Source organism: Chlorocebus sabaeus, chromosome 23 (genome assembly GCF_047675955.1).
Source record: "Chlorocebus sabaeus isolate Y175 chromosome 23, mChlSab1.0.hap1, whole genome shotgun sequence".
Taxonomy (NCBI): Eukaryota; Metazoa; Chordata; class Mammalia; order Primates; family Cercopithecidae; genus Chlorocebus; species Chlorocebus sabaeus.
Window position 1 is genome coordinate 33,824,292 of NC_132926.1, and position 23,005 is coordinate 33,847,296.

The window sequence follows — 23,005 nt, forward strand, 5'->3', positions numbered from 1 at the left end:
GGATCTTGAAGGACCACACCTTGGGAGGAACATGGAACCAGAATTAAACCAGCAGTCACAAGACAGTCAAGATGGGAGTCCAAAATTTCTAGTGCCTCCAGGTACCTACCAGAAGCAAATGATAACTTTCTCTGAAGGGAGATAGTATTATTTTAGACCACACATTATTTCCACAAAGGAAGTTTCAAATATAATGCAAGGAACACAGTCAAAAACAAAAAAAGGAACAAGACAACGTAAGGATAATGAACAGAAATAATAAGAGAAACAAATTTAGAGATACTTCACATATTGGAATTAGTAGTAACACATTTTAAAAGAAATACATTTTGGCAATGTGTGAAGAAAAATAACAAGATCGGAAAGTTCACAGAAGAATTGAAAAATACAAAATAAAAATGTAGAACATTTGACAAAAGTGTTCTAGAATTGAAAAAAATAAAGTAAATATTTATTTTATTAAACTAACAACTCAATCTTCTGGGTTTTGACTTTTAAAAAACTCAAATTGTTTCCTGTAGCCTTATTACTCAAAATGTAATGCCTTAATTTGAAATGATAAGAAAAGGTAATAAAATTTCACTCTTTAAAACTAAGATGTACATTTATAGAAATTCAATAAATAAAAAAATCAGTAAAAATTGGAACATATTTTTAAATAAAAAATAATATTAAAACTTAATGAAATAAAACTAAAGCAGCACATAAAGGAAACTTATGGCCTTAAATCACAATTTTAAAGGAAGAAATGTTGAACTGTTTTCAGTTAAATATTCATCTCACTAAATTATAGAAACTGACAAACATCAGACTAACCCAAAGAAAGTGGAAAAAAGGACACTATAAATACAATAAAATTGACTAAAATAATACCAGTTGAAATTGATCAAGAAAAGAAAAGAAGTAAGGTCTAAACAACAAGTGTTATGGATGAAAGGGGGACGGGTCTCACTAACAGCCCTGAAGACAGCAATGATAATCAGAGGATGTTATGATCAATTCTAGGTCAATATATGTCAAAGTTGAGATTAAAATGGACAAGCTATAGAAAATAAAATAGTAAAATGAACCAAATAGGAAATAGAAAATTTCAAGAAGTTTATGATATATATTTTTAAATTACTGTTTTAAAGCTTACCACAAATAAAAGTTACACCCTGATGATTTTATTGGTAAATTATAATAAATATTTAATAAAGGAATAGCAGTAATCTTACATAAACACTTCCAAAGACTAGCATAAGGAGCAATATATCCCAGCTTGTTTGAAGAGATCAGCACAAACTTGATACAATCATCAACCATCTGACAATAATAGTAAAGTTGCAGGTCAATCTCTTTTATTATTATAAGTGTAAACAACTAAGCAAAATATTGACAAACTGAATCTATAATATATAAAAACAAGAATTCATCATGACCATGTTGGGCCAAGACACCAATGGTAAAACGTGGGAAATGTCCTTTGAGGTTAGTATGAAATAAGTATCAAAGGGTGACATATTCTTTTCACCCTTTTGAATGTATCCTTGTGTTCTCCCACAGATGCTTTTCCCCGCAGGAGACTGACTCCTAGGAATAACATCAATGTGTTCTTTCCTCTTTGGCTTCAAGTTAGGTTCAGTCAATCAGAGGCATCTCTGGAAGACTGGAGAAAGTAAAATGAATGAAGACTTATCTTCCTGGTTCTTTCCCAGGGGATCTACATCTTGTCTTGTCTGCACGCTTCAACCAAAAGAAACAGCTGTGTCTCAGAACCGTCTCCACACAGTCTCGTGGACTTATGTGTTCTGCTTTCACGGGTCAGACCTGGAGCTGGTAGCAGAACAACCCTGTTATTAGCCCCGAGATACTTCTAAGTTTCTTTTGTTTTTTCTTCACCTTGCCCAGCATTTAATTGCCCTTTATTAATTTTTCCTTAAATTACCCAATTTAGCATATTTTTAACAAAATCCAAATAATAAATTTATTATAGCTATTTCTGCATGATATTGTACTGTAAGTCTAATTATGTTAATGGCAGTAATTGGATATCAGTATGTAGAAAAAAGGAGAGTCATAATTTTATTTGATTTTTATTGATTATCCTTACTGATTACCTTCTAAGTGTGAGGCATTTTGCAAAGTCACTGAGAGAGCATGATGCACATTAAACTTACTGTCCTCATGAGTCTTAGAGTTTTATTATTATAAAAGCAAGCAACATGCAGAGAAATCCAAAGAAGCAGAAAGGCTGGATCAGTTAGGAAATGTGACACTTGGTGATACAAACCTGAGTCATGTGTGGAACTAAATCAGAGGAATAGAGGGGAAGTTGCCCAACATAAGATCTAAAAAGATAGAACACATTCATGTATTTGGTGGAATAAGAATTGGAGAGATCAAAGGTTCACTTCTAAGAAGATTCAGCCTTTACTAAATGGTCTTTTCACTAGAGATATTTGGCTTCTTTCTATTGCTGTCAGGACTTACATAGCGTTTCTTGAAGTCTAAAACAAAACATATGATACTCATTAATAATATGCTGTCCCTTAGAAAGAGATGAAGATGTGCAGTTAAAATATATGGGGACTTTTCCTATTTTTGACTGCAACACATGGTAGGAAACCATATATATATATTTTTTTGAGATGGAGTTTGGCTCTTGTTGCCCAGGCTGGAGTGCAATGGCGTGATCTTGGCTCACTGTAACCTCAGTATCCTGGATTCAAGCGATTCTCCTGTCTCAGCCTCCCAAGTAGCTGGGATTATAGGCATGCACCACCACGCCTGGCTAATTTTGTATTTTTAGAAGAGATAGTGTTTCTCCATATTGGTCAGGCTGGTCTCGAACTCCTGACCTCAAGTGATCCTCCTGCCTTGGCCTCTCAAAGTGCTAGGATTACAGGCATGAGTCACCGTGCCCAGCGAAAATAAATTTTTAATTGCAAACCAAACACAAATATACACGCATACGTCTGAAACAGACATTTCACAAAACTGCCGTTACTCACACTGTGTGCAGTATACTGCAAATTTTCTATTCTATTTTCTTCCAGTTTATTCTATTAAAAGAAAGGCTATAACCCAGTTTGAGTTCATGGCTGCTTGTATTTTCTTTTTTAGATAAAACATAATTCAACCAACTCTCTATAGGGTGATTTCCATTTTGCAGTATCAGAAAAACCCATATTACTTATATATATTTATATTTATGGAAATGACTTTATGATGAACTCCTAGCAACTATACAAATTTACGCACCCACCAGCAATATCACTAACTTCAAAAATCTACCATGTCTTTTTCTTTTTGATTGATTTAGAGGATACAAGTGAAGATTTCTTATATGCATATATATTGCATAGCGGTAAAGTTTGATCTTTTAATGAACATTGTACTCAATAGGTTATTTTTTCTTTTTAAGCACTTTTTTTTATTGCAAAGAACATTCAAATATAGATGGAGATATTATTAAATTTACTTTTCAGTATCTATCAATTGTTTATATACTTTTTTATATATATAGATGTGATAAATTATAGCAATATCCATTCTAATATGTAATCGTCTCATTTTAAGATAATTCCTACTTATTCACTGTGTACTATTCTTCAACATGCTGTTAAATTGCATAGGCTTCTTTTTATTATCTTTTTGTATTTCTAGGATTTTTAATATAAAATGATTGCTATCCTCTAAGCATTTTTTATTTTAGATAACAAGGAAGGGAGCTGGATTTGAAGAACATTTTATGAACAGAAGCAAAGGCCAAGACTTTTTGATGTCTTAACCAATGTGCTTCTTACCTTTAACTGTAGTCCAAAGAAACTGGGCTGCTGCTGGTGGATGTTCTTAGGAAAATATCAGGGACTTCCTGCTCCCATCTTGATGAGGCCACTTCAAAAATACCAAATGCTGCTCCTTTGTTACCTTCCTGAAACTATTACCTGTGGGCATTTTAGATTTTTCCTATGAGAAAAGGAAATTGGGAAGGCTGGAGAGAAGTTGCAATTTAAAATGTAAGGTCAAGGTAAACTTCAATTATTTAAAAAGCTACATTTGAACAGAGTGAAGAGTCAGGTCAAAAGGTCAAAGGTCCTGAAGCTAACATGTGGGTGGTGTTCTAGGGGACAGGGAGACTCTTGTGACTGGGGAAAAGGCATAAGGGAAATAGTAGTAGGTTTTGAGTTCAAAGATTAAGAATCATTTTGACATCAGACTCTTCAGCAGCCACAGTGAAGCAGAAGTGGGAAGGGAGCAGGGTTAACTGCAGAGATTTACAGGCTTGTTAAGGCTTTGGCTTTTGTGTTGAAAGAGCTGAGAAACAGTTACATGATTTAAATAATGGAGTGAGTACTAAAAGACATTTTTTTCAGTGCTATGTTGGGAATAGATAGGGAGAACAAAGGTGAAATTCAGGAGAGCAGTTACAAGACTGTATTACAGTATTACAAGAAAGATATGTCCAGATTCTGGGAGTGATGGAAGTAAGTTTCTTTATGTATTTTGAAGGGAGTTCTGAAAGCATTTGCCCCCAGATAAATTTGCTTTCTTACTCCTTAGGGTGCTCAGAAGCTAGACTGTAGCTGGTAAACAGAGGTAGCGACTGACAAAGATCTACAGGCAGTGGTGGTGGAACAGAAAGCAATGCCATCTGGAGTTACAAACAATGGGATATGGCCATCATTTCACTGTATTTACTGAACAAGTAAAACTTGGACAAATTCTCATTCTCAACAACCCAGACAGTACACACGTAGAGGGCACCCCAAGCTTTTTCACATCATGGTACCCATAGGAAATAATATATACAAGGCCACAGAGGTAAAGGCATAATGTCACCTGTCATGGGCAGAAATTACCCTGGAGAGTCCTGTTTTCAGGTAATGATGCCACCTGTGAGACTGAGAGAGCACATATTTTACCAACATTTGATTAAATGAAGGTTAGTAGTTTCTTTAATTACTGCAGTTAACTTTTGCTTCTAAGCCATACACATCAGCAGCCACAGCTCAGGCCACTAGTGTCCACAGACAATATTAGGTTAGTGCAAAAGCCGGGCTTGTCTTGGAGCTGATGCAAACAGAAGCGAGCTGACCATTTTCTCTTGGGTATTTCTTCTTCCAACTCTTTCCCTCCAGACTCTCAAGATAAACATTGTTACTAGTGTTGTATTTATCTGAGTTTAAGCTGACTCTGACCAAAGGAAGTCCCAGATTTAGGGATAGCATGTGAAGTAGATAACTGAGGTTCTATGTAGGCCTCTCTGCATTTAGGCTTAGTTTCACCTTTCATAGTCACCAGGAAGGACCCAGATGAGGGCCTGGACTTCAGCACTTCCTTAGTCCACATTATCAGGCAGTATTCATGGTAACTTGAGCTTCCAAAGCAAATCACTTAGACTCCTAGGAAGAACTATTGCCATAAACAACTGACAAAAATCAGAACACTATAAACTAATGAAAGCAATTATTGCAAAAAGCAGACATGAGTTGAACATAAACATAATTAGCTTGGGATCTTAGATATATGTAAAACTCTATAACGAATAAACAGAATTAACTTTCTTCTTAAGCATACAGGGAGCATTAATAAAAATGAGCCATATTTTAGGCCATAAAGGAAGCCTCAGTAAATTCCAAGGAACCACAGGCTATGTGCTCTGAAATACATGTGATAGTATTTACAATTCATAACGAATTATAAATGCATTGCATATTAATATATTTAAATATTCCCTGAATTAAATATAGAATCTTAATGGAAATTGTACACTATTAAATGACTATGGCAGTAAAAATACTTGTTATTCTTGCAAGCAAACTCTTTAACAAACACTCCAAAATGTGTACAGTGTACATGTATGCTTGTAATAAATAATCCTAAACATGTACAATGGCCCAGGATACACAAGAGACATACATTCTTGCTCATATAAACAATCTAAAGTGGTTCCAGATTTTTGGGGAAGTGGTGTTCTCCTTCATACAATTATCTAGATAAATAGTGGAATACAGGCTGTTTAGTTTCCAACAGGTGGCTTTCACGATACTACATCCTAAGAGCCAACTATTAGTTATAAGATAAATTTAAAAATCACAACTAGATATCACTAAGCTTTCACTAAAGTGGCTAGAATCAGTTTGATAATACAAAATGCTGAACAGCATATGTGGCAACTGCAAAACTCGTCCATTGTTTATATAATTGTAAACGGACTCAATTACTTTGGAAAGATGTATTATTTATTATGGCTAATAAAACAAATACAGCCATGCACGGTGGCTCATACCTGTAATCCCAGCACTTTGGGAGGCCAAGGTGAGTGGATCACGAGGTCAGGTGGATCATCTGAAGTCGGGAGTTTGAGACCAGCCCAGCCAACATGGTGAAACCCCATCTCTACTAAAAATACAAAATGAGCCGGGCGTAGTGGTGCGCGCCTGTAGTCTCAGCTACTTGAGAGGCTGAGGCAGGAGAATCACTTGAACCTGGGAGGTGGAGGTTGCAGTGAACTGAGATTGCGCCACTGCATTCCAACCTGAGCAACAGAGTAAGACTCCATCTAAAAGAAAAACAAAAACAAAAAACAAACAAACCATATATATGTATATATGTACACACACACACACACATATATACTAAGACCAAGCATTTCTATTGTAAACATGATACATATATGTACTCAGATTGACTCCGTTTCCTCTCACCTCACGAAGAATAATTCCTCTTTCTTCTAGATCATTACTTCCCCGTTTCTCCCATATCTTTCCCATCTGAATACAGCTATACTAATTTTATCCCATGTCATAAACATTCTCTTACTTCCATATTCCTTTCCAGCTATTGTGTCATTTCTTCATTTATAATTGGAACAAAATTCATAAAAAATTGTTAACTGATTGCTGTCTAATTTCTTTTACCCATTTCCTCCTAATCCTATACTAAGCAGATTTAACATGTATCACTCTGCTGACTCATGTTAAGGTCAGTAACGAATCTATATTGTTAAAGACATGAGTGGATTCCCACATCTCAGTTTTGCTATCTAACATTAGCATTTGATATGGTTTGTTACTCTCTTCTTCTTTTTGATGCACTTTAAAACACTTGGCTCCCATGTTATCAAATTCTCTCTTTTTTTTTTTTTGGTATAATTTCTTTCTTTTTAACAAGATCTTAATTTTTGCTGTTGTTGCTATTCCTGTGCTAGGAGAAAAGAGTCCTTTTCTCTGTTTCCCTAAGTGATCACATCCAGCGCATGAATTTTAATTGCACTTATATGTCAATGACTCCCAAATTTATGTCTCCAACAAACTGTTCCTGAATTTCAGATTCTTTATGTCCCCACTATGATATTGTAATGCTGTTGTTGTGGAATCAGGAGGACTAGAGAGAGATCTTGGGGTGTATACAGGAGGGTATCTTTATTATTGAGTGCACTCAGGCTCAGCAGACTCAATGTCCAAAGACTGGGCGCAAAACAAAGACAGCACTTGACTTTTATACACACTTCACAAAAGGGAGTGGGCTAGCTTGAAGCAAGCTTACAGTGGCGTGAAAGCAGGGTTACAGAGGCAGGACAAAGACTCTTAACGAAATTGTAACAGGTTCGTAACTCAGGATTGCACATGACCATTGCTATGCAACTCAGATGTCTGTTATCTAGGTTTTGCTCTAACAAGCCTTGTCCTGGTTTATCTCATCACCTTCACTACGGTGCCCAGACAGCTGCAGTTCAGGCCTGCTCAGCCTTCTCATGACCTTCGCTGTACTTCTTAGATAAAACAGAATACTTGAAGTTACTAGTTACAGAGAACAAGAATCTACAAACTCATACCATAAAACAAAGGAAATTTTGTTTTTCTTCTCCCTATGTTGAGGGAGTGCTGGGAGAGTCTCCAGAGCACACTAGATAATATTATCAAGACTTTTCCTGGGTCTGAGCTGTGTTTGTTGCTGCCTCTGGGACAAGTCAGCCTAACACAGGAAAGCTTATTTCTCTTTCTTTTTAATTTTATTTTTCTTTAATTTTCCGCCTCACTGTCAGTGCTCTGTTTATATCTTTTTGGGTTTTGTGCATCGGTTTGTATGGCTCCACTTCCAACTGTTAGCATCTTGTATCTCTTTGTTAATGGGCTTTCTCTGAATACTCTGTCCATGTACCTTGTGCCAGAAGCTACATGCAGTCAACACACCCTGCAAGTATCTCTCCATCAATGAGTGATGAGAGTTGGTGCATAAATATGCCACCACCCTTGCCTTTTGGGTAGGATAAACCTGGTGTTGATGCTTCATACTACCTCTAGAATCCCACTGTGGAAGAAGGATTCATTTTCCCACTGTGATAACCTGCTGGATGACACCCTGTTCCTTGACTCCCTTCACTTTTCTGCCTCACCTTCCCAGTCTCCTACTGATGTTTCCCAAACAGACTACCTTATAGTCAAATCTTTGCACAGAATCACCTTCTGGAGGAATCCAAACTAAGATATATGTCTAACATACATCTCAAACTTAACATGTGAAGACTTTTTTTTAAATTTCCAAACACCAGCCAGCAGGAGAAAAGAGAGATAGACCTCCACACCTCTCTGACACTGGTCAAACAGTACAAAATCCAGTAATGCAAGGAGTAATTTCTGGAAAGTTAATGCACAGTATGGTGAAGAAAGGCAATGTAACTGTATTGCATACTTGTAATTTGCTAAGAGGTTAACATAAACTAAGTTGAATCTTCTCCTTAAACACACATACACAGACACGCAGTGGTAGCTATGTAGAGGTAAGGGATATGTTTCTTTGATTGTGGGTATAATCTTTCAATGTATAGGTACATCAAAACATCACGTTGTAAATCTTAAATATGTACAATTTTTATATGTCAGTGACATCTGAATACAGTTGTTAAGATTATTCAGATTTGTTATTTTGATATATTTAAATTTTATTTAAATTATATATTCCATATGTACCAATAAAAACCTGCATTATCATCTCCAAAAGTGCCATAGTTCCTGCAAATTCTGAGACTAATTTTTTCTTTTAATGTTGATTATTAGTCCTTAAAGTTTTTAGTAGATTCTGATTTTTCTTTAAAAAGTGTACATCCCCCCATTAGAGAACATTTCCTAGAAACTGGACACGTATTTTAGACTGAAGGAAGCTCAGTTCCACAAGCATCACAAATGACTCTCATTCCTTCCCAGGAGATGTTCTCTGTAACCCAAGTGAGAGGAATGGTCTGGGACCAGCTTTTAATAGACTGTAATATTTGCTAGCACCATAATGTCTTTATTTTACTAAATTAAATAGCATGAGACTGGTTAGTGAGGGCAAGGATATTTTCTACGCCTGGGCCAAGCCCTTGTTCAACTACAAACATATCTTTCAATACACTTTAGCCCTAATTATCACCTCTGTCCATAATGGAGACTAGAGATTTGTGGAGGCTTCTTCTTAAACCAGAAAAATTACTTGGAGCAGAAGAAGAGTGTGCTTGTATTGTCTCTGTGTGTATATTAGATAACCTATTCTGTAAATCCAAAACTGGAAAATCACTAACTTCCAAACAAGAAACTCAACTTAATATAAGCCTCCTTGGACTGATGACATTTTTAATGAAACATTTCAGAGTGTGATGCTTTACACATGTTCTCATTTTGCCTTTTCCTTTCCACTACAATCATGACAGTGGTACATAAACCCCAAAGGCCCAGATACTATTGTGTACTTATTCCATTTATCTCTGTCAAGGCAAACTTTCTAGAATGGTTTTTAAAAATCCTGTGTTATTGAAAAATGTATCCACATTAGTATGGCCACATCTCACCTATGGACAGAAGCATCTAACTCTGCTGACACCACCCTTTTAATCTTCCCTTTCATTCCAAAGACCTTGGAAGTTAGCATTTACCTAATTAGAAACCACAGAGCATTCCATTAAAAAATTCTGACTTCTTGGCTTCTCCAGTGGAGGTTCTGATTGAGTAGGACCGGAAAGAGGACTAGGGAATTGTGTCAACTAACAGCTCCCTATTCTGCCTCCTAAGATCTATCTGATTTTCTCTCTGGATGCACAAGATAGTTAGCAGACAGATAGATCAGATGACTAATATTCTCATGAAAACAGTGGACCAATATCATGACATAGGTGGTACCTATCCAAATCTGATAAGCTAGTTTCATCACACTCCGTTTCCCTCATCACACAAGTTCTTTTGGGAATTTCAAGCCCATCAAAGTGGACCCGTTATTGTTACATTATCAGTGGAATTTTAGCCACATCAAACCTTGCAATGAAACATGAATTAAATATCAGGTGTAGAAAGATTACAGTGACATCAAATTCATCATCCTTGGATCTGTAGTTACCGCTCCATTAGGTTTTGAAGCATCAGCAGGCATGTTGTCAAGGGGAAAGGAACTCTGGAGCATCTCTCACTAGCATTGGAATGCTTGGCTCTGCTTCCACTTATAACTTGTTGGCTTGAGTTATTCGCGTGCCCCCCTGCAAGCACAGTCTGTTCGGGATATTACATCTCCTACATGTTCATACATCAGTGTGCTGTATTCACTACTATAATTCTTGGTCAGATATAGACTGTCACTGCTTCAAACTTCAAAATTTAGAGATGGTAATCCTGCCAAACATAACCTTGTATAATAGGTCCTTCTTTCCCCTTCCTAGTAGGAGAGTCTAACTGTTCTCTTGTGAATGAAGAGAATAAAGGATCTGACTTATCTAATATTTCTGCTCATATTGCATATTTGTTAAAGTTTATGACAGGTTATATGCTCAAAATAATATTAGCCAACTTTAGCTCTCCTATGCTATGGTGACTTTGCATGAAATTTTGGAGGCTCATGTTTTTATATGAAATTAAGTGTGCACAAACACATGAGTTAATAGCAATTACTACCACTGGAATTCTTGGTTCTGGATTTAAAATGAAAATATATCCTTATAAGAGATATGTTTGGTGTGTTATGCAACAGGGTAAATTTGGAAAGTAGAAGAATTATCTTTTATTGAAACTAAGTTATCTCATGGAAAATTGATAGCTGATTTGTTAGAAGCTTTACAACTACTGCTCAGATACCAGGATTTCATTTTGGATCACCCAGGTCAGAATGATAAAGTTCCTAAAGGTAATGATTTTATTGACAGAGCTGAAATGTCTGCCATTCAAACAGCATATTCCAAACATGAAAGCTCCACCTTTAAACAATGAGGAACTTTGTTCACTTTTTAAAATATTCTTTTTTTATAGTAGAGACATATTTATTGACGTTGAACTTTTACAAAAAAACTTTTCTATGTCAAGTGTAATCATTTTCCAAATCTCCTTAAAAAAAATTTACCCCTCTTTGTGTCCCACATTAACAATGTATATTGCTATTTATGGTATTTGTTCTTTTATTTATTTATTTATATTAATTTTTTTATTTTCATAAGTTATTGGGAAACAAGTGGTGTTTGGTTAAAAATATTCTTTACAAAAGGAAGTGTGCCAATGGATTAAAAGGAGGTACAAAAGAAATTTGGCTAGACTATGAGAATTATCTAACAAAATAATTCCTATATTGCAGTCCTTATTTGTTTAATCAGTGTTGTCATGCCATCAACAAAATCATCTGTGTAAAAGATGACTTTAAGAGCACTAGACTCTTAATACACTTGTCAAGAGATCACTTTTTTCCATTTCATTTGTTTGTGCCCATCAGTAAAATTGTCTGTCCCCTTACTCTCAGCTGTAGGTATAGCTTTGATAATATCTGTATGAGGCAAGTTCCTAGCACCTGCCAGGACACGCAATCACTCTGTCTTATCTCTCCTTATCTACATGTCTTCCTTATGTAGAGATTTCAAAAGACTCCTCAGCATCGTGGAGATACATGAGAAGGCAAGAGTGATCAGGACAGCCACTGTTTCCCTTTGGACCATTCCTTCTTGAGGTGGGTAATTTGTGACATATATTATGGTGAATTTCATGTGTAGAATTGCTGTCTGAATTTCTCCAGATTGTGTTTTTCTAATAATGATTTTTGCAACTTCTATGAAGAATAGATTAGACTCTCAAAAGTCCATGTGATATTAAATGCCACACAGAAGGTTATCCTGAACATTTTCCCGTATATATTTATTGTGCTTATTTCTTGGTGGCTTTAGGGGTGGAGGAGCAAAGGGACTACTCTTCATTAGTCTTCCCTAAAGGAATATAGAAGTTCTAACTGTCTTCTCAATTGGAAGGGTACAGAAAGTGGTCCCTCTTTCCAATTCTGTTCACTGAAGCTTTATGGGGTTTGTGTCATGAATATTATGAACTTTTCTCTACATATTTCTTTTAGGGTAACTGAAGAGGTCAAATGGCTCACTTCTCATTGTGGATCAAAGCTAGTTTTATCATCATGTTGGCATTTTATCTTTGTTCTGGTAAGTACATTTTGTAATCCTGGTTAGACATTCTGATGTCCTAGAAAATGCAGGCAAGATTTGATATCACCTGGGAATAGAATTGGTTGTTCCATTTGATTTAATATACTTGAACTGGTAAATCAAATAAACAGAGGACAAATGCCCTTTTAAAATTACATTGGTACCAGCCTGGCCAACAAAGTGAAACCCTGTCTCTACTAAAAATAAAAAAATTAGCCAGGCATGGTGGTGTGTACCTGTAGTTCCAGCTACTTGGGAGGCTGAGGCAGGAGAATCAATTGATCCCAGGAGGCAGAGGTTGCAGTGAGCCAAGATCGCCATTATGCTCCAGCCGGGGTAACAGAGCAAGACTCCATCTAAAAAAAAAAAAAATTACATTGGTGGATTCCCCTCTCTATGTTATAAAGGGAGAAAACTCTACAGTGAATATAAATGCCCAGTGAATTCTCTTCAAGTGCTTCAGCTAAACTCTTTCCCTATTTTGGAGGTCATATTCTTCAGTAAAAGTTGTTAGGATAAACCTTCAGATCTGATATTTATAGTTACAAATTCTGACATCAAAGTATCGTATCAAGCCAGTCCTCATTGATAACCTTTAGGACATTTGGCCTGCCTTAAAACCCATGATTATCTATTACTGTCATTGCAACGGAATTACGTTGGCATTGGAAAAAGCAGTGAAAATAGAAGAGAGCTTGACTCTGAGTTCTAGTTAATTTCTTTTATATTTGAAGTAATCGTCATCCTTAGCCTTTAATTTCATCATCTATAAAATGTAGATAACAAATAAAATGGTATCCTCAAGGGAAGGTGTTGTTGGTTTAAAGCGTGTAATGTATTTGAGACTGAGTGAGATCAGCTGTAAGACTCAGGACTATTACCAGTGTTGTAATCTGACTTTCCCATACACAGTGAGTGCCAGAGAAGACTCATTGTGTGGCTTGTAGCTTCCCCCCTGAAGGGGCTGCATCCATGTCATCTTACAAGAGATGTGGATATATCATTGGGGAGATTAAGTTATTTAATATTTTTCATTTGTGCAGATATTGCATTGTCTGAGTTGCCTGCTGTGTTGGCTGAGGTAAGTTACCTCTAATTTTTGAGAAAGTAGAAAACAATTTTTAAAAAGTTGTTAGTCAAAAACTAACTGTTAACATGGAAAATGTTCACAACAAAAATTGTGTATTACAACGTAAAACACTAGGTTATTGCTTCTCCAGGAGAAGATACAGCAATGTCAGCATTCCAGAAGTGTTTTTATTTATGCAGACATTTCTCCTTATTTACCAGCTCGGTGGTACTCTATTTTGTAGAATTCGAAGAGATAATTCAATCTTTTATATTTCAGCATTTAAATTGTTTCCAAGATTTTGCAATTACAGGTCATGTTTCAGTGAATAATCTGTGCATATATATTTGCAAAGTAAACTTCTAGCTGTGAGAATGCTAGTATGAAATGTAAAAATATAGGTAATTTTGTTATACGTTTTACAATATTGGAAACAATATCCTCTTTAAGAGTGTTCCTAGTTTTTATACCCATTAACAATGAGTGTCTTGATCTCCACAGTCTGTCACCATAGTGGGCTGTCAAAATTTTTCTGTTTATTTGGATACATTTATATGTTACATGCATAGATTGTGTAGTGGTGAAGCTAGGGCTTTTAGGCTATCCTTTACACAAATAAGGTACATTGTACCCATTAAGTCATTTCTCATCATTCTTCCCCACTCCCTCACTCTTCCATGTGTCTCTATTTTCTATCCTTCCATACTCTATGTCCACAAGTATACATTATTTAGCTGCTACTTATAAGTGGGAACATGTGGTATTTGTCTTTCTTCATTTGACTTTCATGTAAGATGGCCTCCAGTTCTATCCATGCAAAAGACATGGTTTGGTTCTTTTTCATGGCTGCAAAGAAATCAACTGTGTATGTATACTACATTTTATTTATCCAAACATTCATTGATGGGCACTTTGACTGATTGATTGACAATATTTACTACTGTGATTAGTACTGTGATAAACCTACAGATGCAAGTGTTTTGTTTTGTTTTGTTTTTTTGACATAATGATTTCTATTCCTTTATGTAGATATCCAGTAGTTGGATTGCTGTGTTGAAAGGTGGTTCTATTTTTATTTCTTCAAAGTTCATGTTGCTTTTCAGAGATGTACTACTAATCTACATTCCCTTCAACAGTATATGAGTTCCCTTTCCTCCACATCCTCACTAACGCCTGTTATTTTTTATCTTTTTAGTAATAATCATTATAATTAGTGAAAGATGATGTCCTATTGTGGATTTAATTTGCATTTCTCTTATGATTAGTAATGTTGAGCATTTTTTGTATGCTTGTTGGCTATTTGTATGTCTTCTTTTGAAAAATATTTATTCATTTCTTTGCCCACTTTTATTGAGATTATTATTTTGGTTTTGTTGTTGTTCTCAGTTGTTTGAGGTCCTCGTAAAATCTAGATATTAGTGCCTTGTCAGATTCATAGTTTCAAATACACTCTCCGATTCTACAGGTTGTCTGTTCATGCTGTTGTTTATTTATTTTGCTGTGCAGAACCTTTTTAGTTTAAGTCCCATTTGACTGGGTTTGTTTGTTTGTTTGTTTTTCATTTACTTTTGAGGTTTTTGTCACAAATTCATTGCATAGAATGATGTTGCTTTTGTTTGTGTGTTTGTGCTTAGGATTGCTTTGGCTATTCAGGCTTTCTTGCCTTCATATATATTTTAGAGTTGTTTTCCCTAATCCTGTGAAAAATAATAACATTGGTACATTTTTACATTGTTAGGGATTGTTTTGAATTTGTAAATTGCTTTGGGCATTATGTTCACCTTAATTATATTCTTCCAATCCATATGCAAGAAATGTTTTTGCATTTGTTTCTGTTATCTACAGCTTCCTTCACTGGTGTTTTATTGTTTTCCTTGAGTGATCTTTCACCTCCTTGGTTGATTATATTCCTAGATATTTTACGTTTTGGGGTGTATTGTATGTGAAATTGTCTTCTTTTTCAAAGATTTAAAATTTCTGTAGATCTTGTGTGTGGGAGTGAATATTATGTTTTAATTTTTCTAATTAGAAGTAAAATTTAACATCTTTTCTTATATTACAGAACCACTTTTCCAGGTCCTTTAGAAAATTTTTGATCATACATTTTGAACACCATTTTCTTTGGCATTTAAAAAATCTCTCTATTATTTATGAGTTTCAATAATATCATCACTATATTATGCTACATATGTTGAAAATATAACGCATTATAACTTGATTGTGGCATTTATTTGCCCTGCAAATGTTTTATGCGGTTAAATTTATTGTTCTTTAGGTATATAACATATTGACATTAAGTCATATTTAGAAACTTTTCAACTTTCTGGTTTTAGAGAAATTCACTCTTGTTGACTTCTAATGTTCTTGTCGTTTTATGATTTACACTTAAGGCTCTGATATGTTGGGAGTGTATTTTTTAATAAAGCATGAGATGTAGCTTCAATTTTCTCTTTTTCCAAGAAGCAAATAAGGTTTCCCAGGTTAATTTATTGAAATATATACCTTTGGGCCGGGCGCGGTGGCTCAAGCCTGTAATCCCAGCACTTTGGGAGGCCGAGACGGGCGGATCACGAGGTCAGGAGATCGAGACCATCCTGGCTGATACGGTGAAACCCCGTCTGTACTAAAAAATACAAAAAAAAAACTAGCCGGGCGAGGTGGCGGGTGCCTGTAGTCCCAGCTACTCGGGGAGGCTGAGGCAGGAGAATGGCATGAACCCGGGAGGCGGAGCTTGCAGTGAGCTGAGATCCGGCCACTGCACTCCAGCCTGGGCGGCAGAGCGAAACTCCGTCTCGGGAAAAAAAAAAAAAAAAAAAAAAAAAAAAAAAGAAATATATACCTTTGCTTGAGTTATTTGAGAAACTACCTTTATTATATGTTAGATTTCCAAATTTTATTATATATTCGATTTCCAAATGTACTTTGGTCTATTTATTGACTCTCTATTTTACCCTACTTCTTTGATCTGTGTGACATTGTCAAAGTATAGAAGTTTAAAAAATGTTAAACATCTAGTAAAGCAAATTCATCAAGCATATAGTTTTTATTTTCCAGTTTTTAACTATTGTTGAATATCTATTTTCCCCTGTGAAATAGATATCAACTAAAGATGCTCAATCATCTTATCCAAGAACATAAGATCTCTTTCTTATTGTCCAAATATACTTTTGTGTTTGTGTTTTTCAGGACTTTTCTTTAACTTTTATTTTAAGTTTAGGGTCACATGTGCAGGTTTGTTACATAGGTAAACTCGTGTCATGGAGGTTTGTCGTACAGATTATTTCATCACCCAGGTATCAAGCCTAATACACAATAATTATTTTTCCTGATCCTCTCTCTTCTCGCAGCCTTCACCTTCTGGTAGGCCCCAGTGTCTGTTGTTCCCTTGTATGTATCCATGTGTTTTCATCATTTAGCTCCCACTTATAAGTAATAACATGCAGTATTTGGTTTCCAGTTCCTGCGTTAGTTTGCTAATGATAATGGCCTCCAGCTTCATTCATGTTCCTGAAAAGCATATAATATCATTCATTTTTATGGCTGCATAGTATTCCATGGTATATATAAAATTTGCTTTATGCAGTCTACCTTGGATGGACATTTAGGCTGATTACATGTCTTTGCTATTGTGAATAGTGCTGCAATGAACATATGTGAGTATTGTCTTTAGAAAGATTTCTACTCCTTTTAGTATGTACCCAGTAATGGGATTGCTGGGTTGAATGACATTTCTCTTTTTAGGTCTTTGGAAAATCGCCACACTGCTTTCCACAATGGTTGAACTAATTTATACTCCCACCAACAGTGTATAAGCATTATTTTTTCTCTGCTATCTTGCCAGTATCTGTTATTTTTTTACTTTTATGAATAGCCATTGTGACAGGCGTGAGATGGTATCTCATTGTGGTTTTGACTCATTTTTCTAATCATCAGTGTTGTTGAACTTTTATTTGTATGCTTGTTGGCTGTGTGTATGTCTTCTTTTGAAAAGTGTTTATGTTCTTTGCCTAGTTTTTAATGGAGCTGTTTGATTTTTGTTTGTAAATTTAAGTTCCTTATAGATGCTGGATATCAGGCCTTTGTCAGATGCATAGTTTGCAAATATTTTCTCCCATTCTGTAAGTTGTCTCTTTACTGTGTTGATGGTTTCTTTTGCCATGTAGAAGCTATTTAGTTTAATTAAATCCCACTTGTCAATTTTCGCTTTTGTTGCAATTGCTTTTGGCACCTCTGTCATAAAATCTTTGCCTGTTTCTATGATCAGAGTGGTATTGCCTAGGTTGTCTTCCAGGGATTTATAGTTTTGGATTTTATGTTTAAGATTTTAATAAATCTTAAGTTGATTTTTTTATATGGTGTAAAGATTTTGTATATGGTATTTCTGTCTTCTATATGTGGCTAGCTAGTTATCCTAGCACCATTTATTGAATAGGGAGCTTTTTCCCCATTGCTTGTTTTTGTCAGCTTCGTTAAAGATCAGATGATTGTAGGTGTGTGACCTTATTTTCTGGGCTCTCTATTATGTTCCATTGGTCTGTATGTCTGTTTTTGTACCAGTCCCATGCTGTTTGATTACTGTAGCCCTGTATTATGGTTGGAAGTAAGGCAGAATGATGCCTCCAGCTTTGTTCTTATTGCTTAGAATTACACTGGCTATTTGAACTCATTTATGGTTCCATATGAATTTTAAAATAATTTTTTTTCTAGTTGTGTGAAGAATGTCATTGGTAGTTTGATAGGAACAGCACTGAATCTTTAAATCACTCTGAGCAGTATGACCATTTTACTGTTTTATTGTGATTCTTAGCTTCTTTGGCTTGGGTTTCTATGTACTCCTGCATCTCAATGACCTTTGTTTTTATCCATATTTTGAATTCTGTTTCTGTCATTTCAGCCACCTCAGCCCAGTTAAGAACCCTTGCTGGAGAGCTAGTGTGGTTGTTTTGAGAAAAGACAGCACTTTGGCTTCTTGAGTCATCAGTTATTGTGCTAATTCTTTCTCATCTTTGTGGGCTAATGTTTTATCCATCTTTGACATTTCTGTCCTTCAAATTTTTTTTGCTTTCATTTTATTTGATGACCTTGAGGGTTTGATTGTGGTAAGGTGGGTTTAGTTCACTGGCTTCATTAATGGCAGATTTTAGGGGGCCAAGGCTCAGCTCCTGACTCCTCACTACTGTGTTCTTTAACGTTGAGGGGCTTGTATCAGGCCCCAACTTTGTTCTCTGGCTCCTTGACCTTAGGAACCCACTGTGCTGCATCAACTAGTGTTCCCAGATCACTGATCACTACATTTCATGAGTGGTGCCAGCCAATGTGTTTCGTAGCGTGGTGGCAATGGGATCCATCCAGGCAGGGTGCATACTTATCATCAGTTGCTATAGGATGCTAGTGGGTTCTGGGGTTGCCTTCCTTCATGCAGTCATTCACAGCAGCATGGCTCAGGGGTCACAGGGCCCCTGCTGGTGACTGTGTGCATGGTCTTGCTGGTGGTTGAGTACAAGGATGGGATGCTAATGTGGTGGTTGCAGGTCTGTGTGTTTATCCAGGTGAGGGTGGCCACTCAGGGTGGAGGAGTGTGTGCTATTCTCCATGCCTAGTTTCACTCCTGTGGCAGTGTTGGCACTGGGGCAGGGCACTGGCAATGGTGGGGCTGGCAAGCTTTGCCTGCCAAGGCTCTTACTGCCATGGTGGTCAAGTGGGGTGAGGGAGGTGGAGTACATTGACACCAGCAGCACAGGCAGTGCAGGATGAGGGGGCATGTGCCCACATGCACTGGCAGGGAAAGAAAGGCTAAATCTGCCCGCACTCGCAGGTACCTGCAAAGTGATGTGGGGTGTGTCTGTGGACCTTGGGGAAGCTGCAGTTGAAGGAGGGAGCTGGTAGGCTTGTGTGTGGTCTCCAGGATGCCTCACTGGAGCACTCCACCTATGCACAAGATGTGGTCCAGCAGTGCAGGAGCTGTGATGCAAGCCCCAAGGCACCTGAGGCTGCACTGCAAGCAGGTGCACCCAGGCTGGGGCCCTGGGAAAGGTCAGGAGACCAAGGGGTGCTTGGGTCAGACTGGCCCCATCTGACAGGAAAGACTGCCTTGCAGAGTTTAGGTCCTACATTTCTCTTAGGGCTAAAGAATCCTATGAGAGTAAGTTGAACCTAGTGGGATGAACACCCCGGGCCATGCCCCACAGCAGACACTCCCATACCAAACCCTCTGGGCTCCACACTGGCTGACCTGCTGCCCCTACCACTTCTCTAAGCAGCTCTCCCTGCCAACTCAAGTATCTGTGGTGGTTGAGTGGTGCTGTCTGATGTGTTTTGTAGGGTGGTGGCAGTGGGATCCATCCATGCAGGGTGCATGTTCATCATCAGTTGCTACAGGGTGCTAATGGGTGCTGGGGTTCCAGCCTTCATGCACCTCATCAAAATCCTGGCACCATGAAATCTTGCCAGGATTCCGGAGGTTCATGATGATTGTTGGTTGCTTCTTGCTAGTTCAACTCACCTGGTCCCCTGGAGTCACTGGGGCCCAGGAAATGAGTCCCTGGTGCATGGTAGCCCTGTGCAGTGTTCCCAGCTTCCTCCACCTGTAGCCCAGCTTCTGTGTCTTCCCTTCATCCACTCTCAGTGCCTTCCTCCTGAAGATCTGTTAGGAGTGTGTTAGTCATCCTGGTCCCTCGGTGGCAGCTGTTCCATCTGGCTGCATCTAGTCGGTCATCTTGCAAATCACAGCAATTATTCTTTATTTAAAATTGCACATCACTCGTTAATTGTATTCCTGTTTTGTCTTTGATGTAATTTTAAAGAGGCTTTCTCTAGCATTAATTATACTTTCCAACAGACTAGGTTTATATATATAGAAGTAATCAAGTCATGTATGTTAACTTTATATTCTATTAAAGTCCTATATTCTTTCACCATTTAAGTTCATTTTAAATGATTCCTCATATCTCCCTGTTGCACCGTAATAGTATCTGCAAACAGATGCAATTAGCAATTTTATTTTTTTTCTTTTTTATGCCTCTAGTTGAATTATGTTGTTTAATACACTGGCTAATAGCTAAACAATAGTAAATAACACTAGAGATATGAACATCCTTGCTCTTTTTTTTTTCTATTTAGCAAAAATGCTTCTAGTAAGGTGCTGACATAAGAAGATATATGTGTGTGTGTGTGGTGTGTGTGTGTGGGTGAGACTATCTGTATGTGTGTGACTGGAAATTGTTAAGTAAATGACATAAGAAGAGATACGTGTGTGTGAGACTATCTGTATGTATGTGACTGGAAATTAAGTAAATGCTGTATTCTTAAATATTTTTGTTTGAAAGTTATATTTAGTTTTTCAAATGCTTTTACAGCCCTTATAAAGATAATTATGTAATTTTTTCTTAGCAACTATTAATATGCAATAATGAGTGAATTTCTAGTATTGAATCAAACTTTAATGATGGTAAATCCCATGTGGACATCGCTTACTTATAAAACATTTATTTTTGATTCTGTTCAGTAATATTTTATTTGTTCACATGTGTGATATCAGCCTGCAAATTGACTATCATGTATTCTTTTTCTCAAGTTTAGGTATGTATATTTTACTTGCTTCATTAAAACACGAACATTTCCTTGGATTTTTGTATTCCCTGAAGCAGTTTATATAACATAGAGGGCTGTCTAATTTTGAGAGCTGAACTTTTTTGAAATCCATTGGGACTTTGTTCTTTTCTGTGTGGTTTTTCCCTTAATAAATGTTGGAACATTTGACAAGAGAAAGAAACTAGTCTTCGCAAGTTTTTTACATCTCAGGGGGTTAAGTTGGACAGATTGTGTTTCTGTAAAAGCTTGTTTGTTTCTTTTGGAATTTCAAGTTTATTTGTAATGAGTTCTGCAAATTAGTCTTTTGTACTATTTCAATTTTCTGCATTTCAATAACTGTTCCTATTATACACTGCATTGTTATGTCTCTCACATTTTTCTTAATTATTTTAGTTTCTTTATTTTGTTATTTTTTCAAAAACCCTGGATTATCAACTACACTTAATGAAATCTACTGTATTCAATTGTGGCTTTATTTTGTAGTTATCTTTATACCCTCTGTTGTTTCATTATTCATTTCTAGCTTTTTAATGGCAATTTTAATTCTATTTTTATTCTGTTCATTTTTGTTGAGACACGTGGTTAATGCTATGAGGTTTCTTTTTTGTTCACTGCTTAAAATGCATCAGATTGATTCTAATAAAGATCATTATCATTTTCATTATATTTTGTGAATAATCTAATTTTATCACTTTTTGAAAAATTCCAAGTATTGTTTATAATATTTGTATTTATTTCTCGGTGTGATGGACTTTTTCATGTTGATACTAATTTTTAATTTTATGCAATTGTGATTAGAATTTTGCTTATATTACACTTACCCAGTGGAGCTTACTGATGTTTTTTTGTGATCTAATATAGAACAATTTTTGTGTACATCCAATGTGTACCTGAGAAGATGTATGCTTATTATCAGAGTATATCACTTGATATATTCATAAAACTACTTATGATTATATGTTTAAATCTGTATTCTAATCTGTTATTTATGTACTGATCTGTCTTTCACCATAGGTGGAATGTTGAAATCTCTTATTACTATTCTGTTTTTATCTATTTCTGTCATCTTTTTTAGTTTTTGTGTCATAGATATGCCTTCTTAGCTTTGTAATAGATATTCAGAACTGTCTTATTTTTCTTGTGAATTGTAGCTTCTACCATTACAAAGTATCATTTCATGTCATATTTAATGACATTTGACTTGAACTATACTTTCTTTGATACTGGAAGAACAGTACATGATTTCTAATTTTATCCTTATGCTTGGCATACATTTGCATATTTTTCTATTTGTAAGCTTTTCATTCACTTAGAGTTGGGTGCATATTACATATATAGCGTACAGTGGGTCTTGCTATGTGTGTCAGATTGAAAATCTATTTAATTTAATTGGTGAGTATGTTCCACTCATGCTTATTAAGATAACAGATAAATGTAGTCTCCATAATGTTATATAACGTATTGTTAAAATCACTATGTTTATTATGCTATGTTATTGTTATCTCTAGTCTATGTGATTTCTTTGTTTTGGTGCTCTATAAATCCTTCCACATTTAGAAAAGTTTCATTTTACTTTTTAAATTAAAGCAGTTCTTTGTTTTAAAAAATATTTATTTATTTATTTATTTATTTATTTATTTATTTATTATGTCTGGTTTGTCTCGGTTTCATGGAAATACTTCCCTTTTACCTATTCCCTATAGAAAAGCAGCAACCTCTTTATAATCTATCTTTCTCTTCTTGTTTGGGTAAATTTCATGTTTTAAAATTTTTAGAACGTATGAAATTTTCTACATTCTTCTACATCTTATCTATCTGTGTTTTATATTAAATAAAACTAAATATGTTAAATACTTAACAATCGTTCCTTTCACAAACATTGTCCAATAATCTCTCATTTGGCTAAAGTGCATTCATTACTAAAA

The 23,005-nt window shown here is 36.0% G+C and overlaps 1 long non-coding RNA gene across 1 annotated transcript in view; it reads left to right on the plus strand.

Moving 5' to 3' along the window:
- Positions 1-23,005, plus strand: part of LOC103244766 (uncharacterized) — a 149,924-nt gene that overhangs the window by 124,960 nt on the left and 1,959 nt on the right. The window contains exons 9-11 of the long non-coding RNA XR_005243119.2: positions 11,846-11,940; positions 12,334-12,418; positions 13,465-13,502. This is a non-coding gene — a long non-coding RNA (uncharacterized lncRNA). The remainder of the gene's footprint in view (positions 1-11,845; positions 11,941-12,333; positions 12,419-13,464; positions 13,503-23,005) is intronic.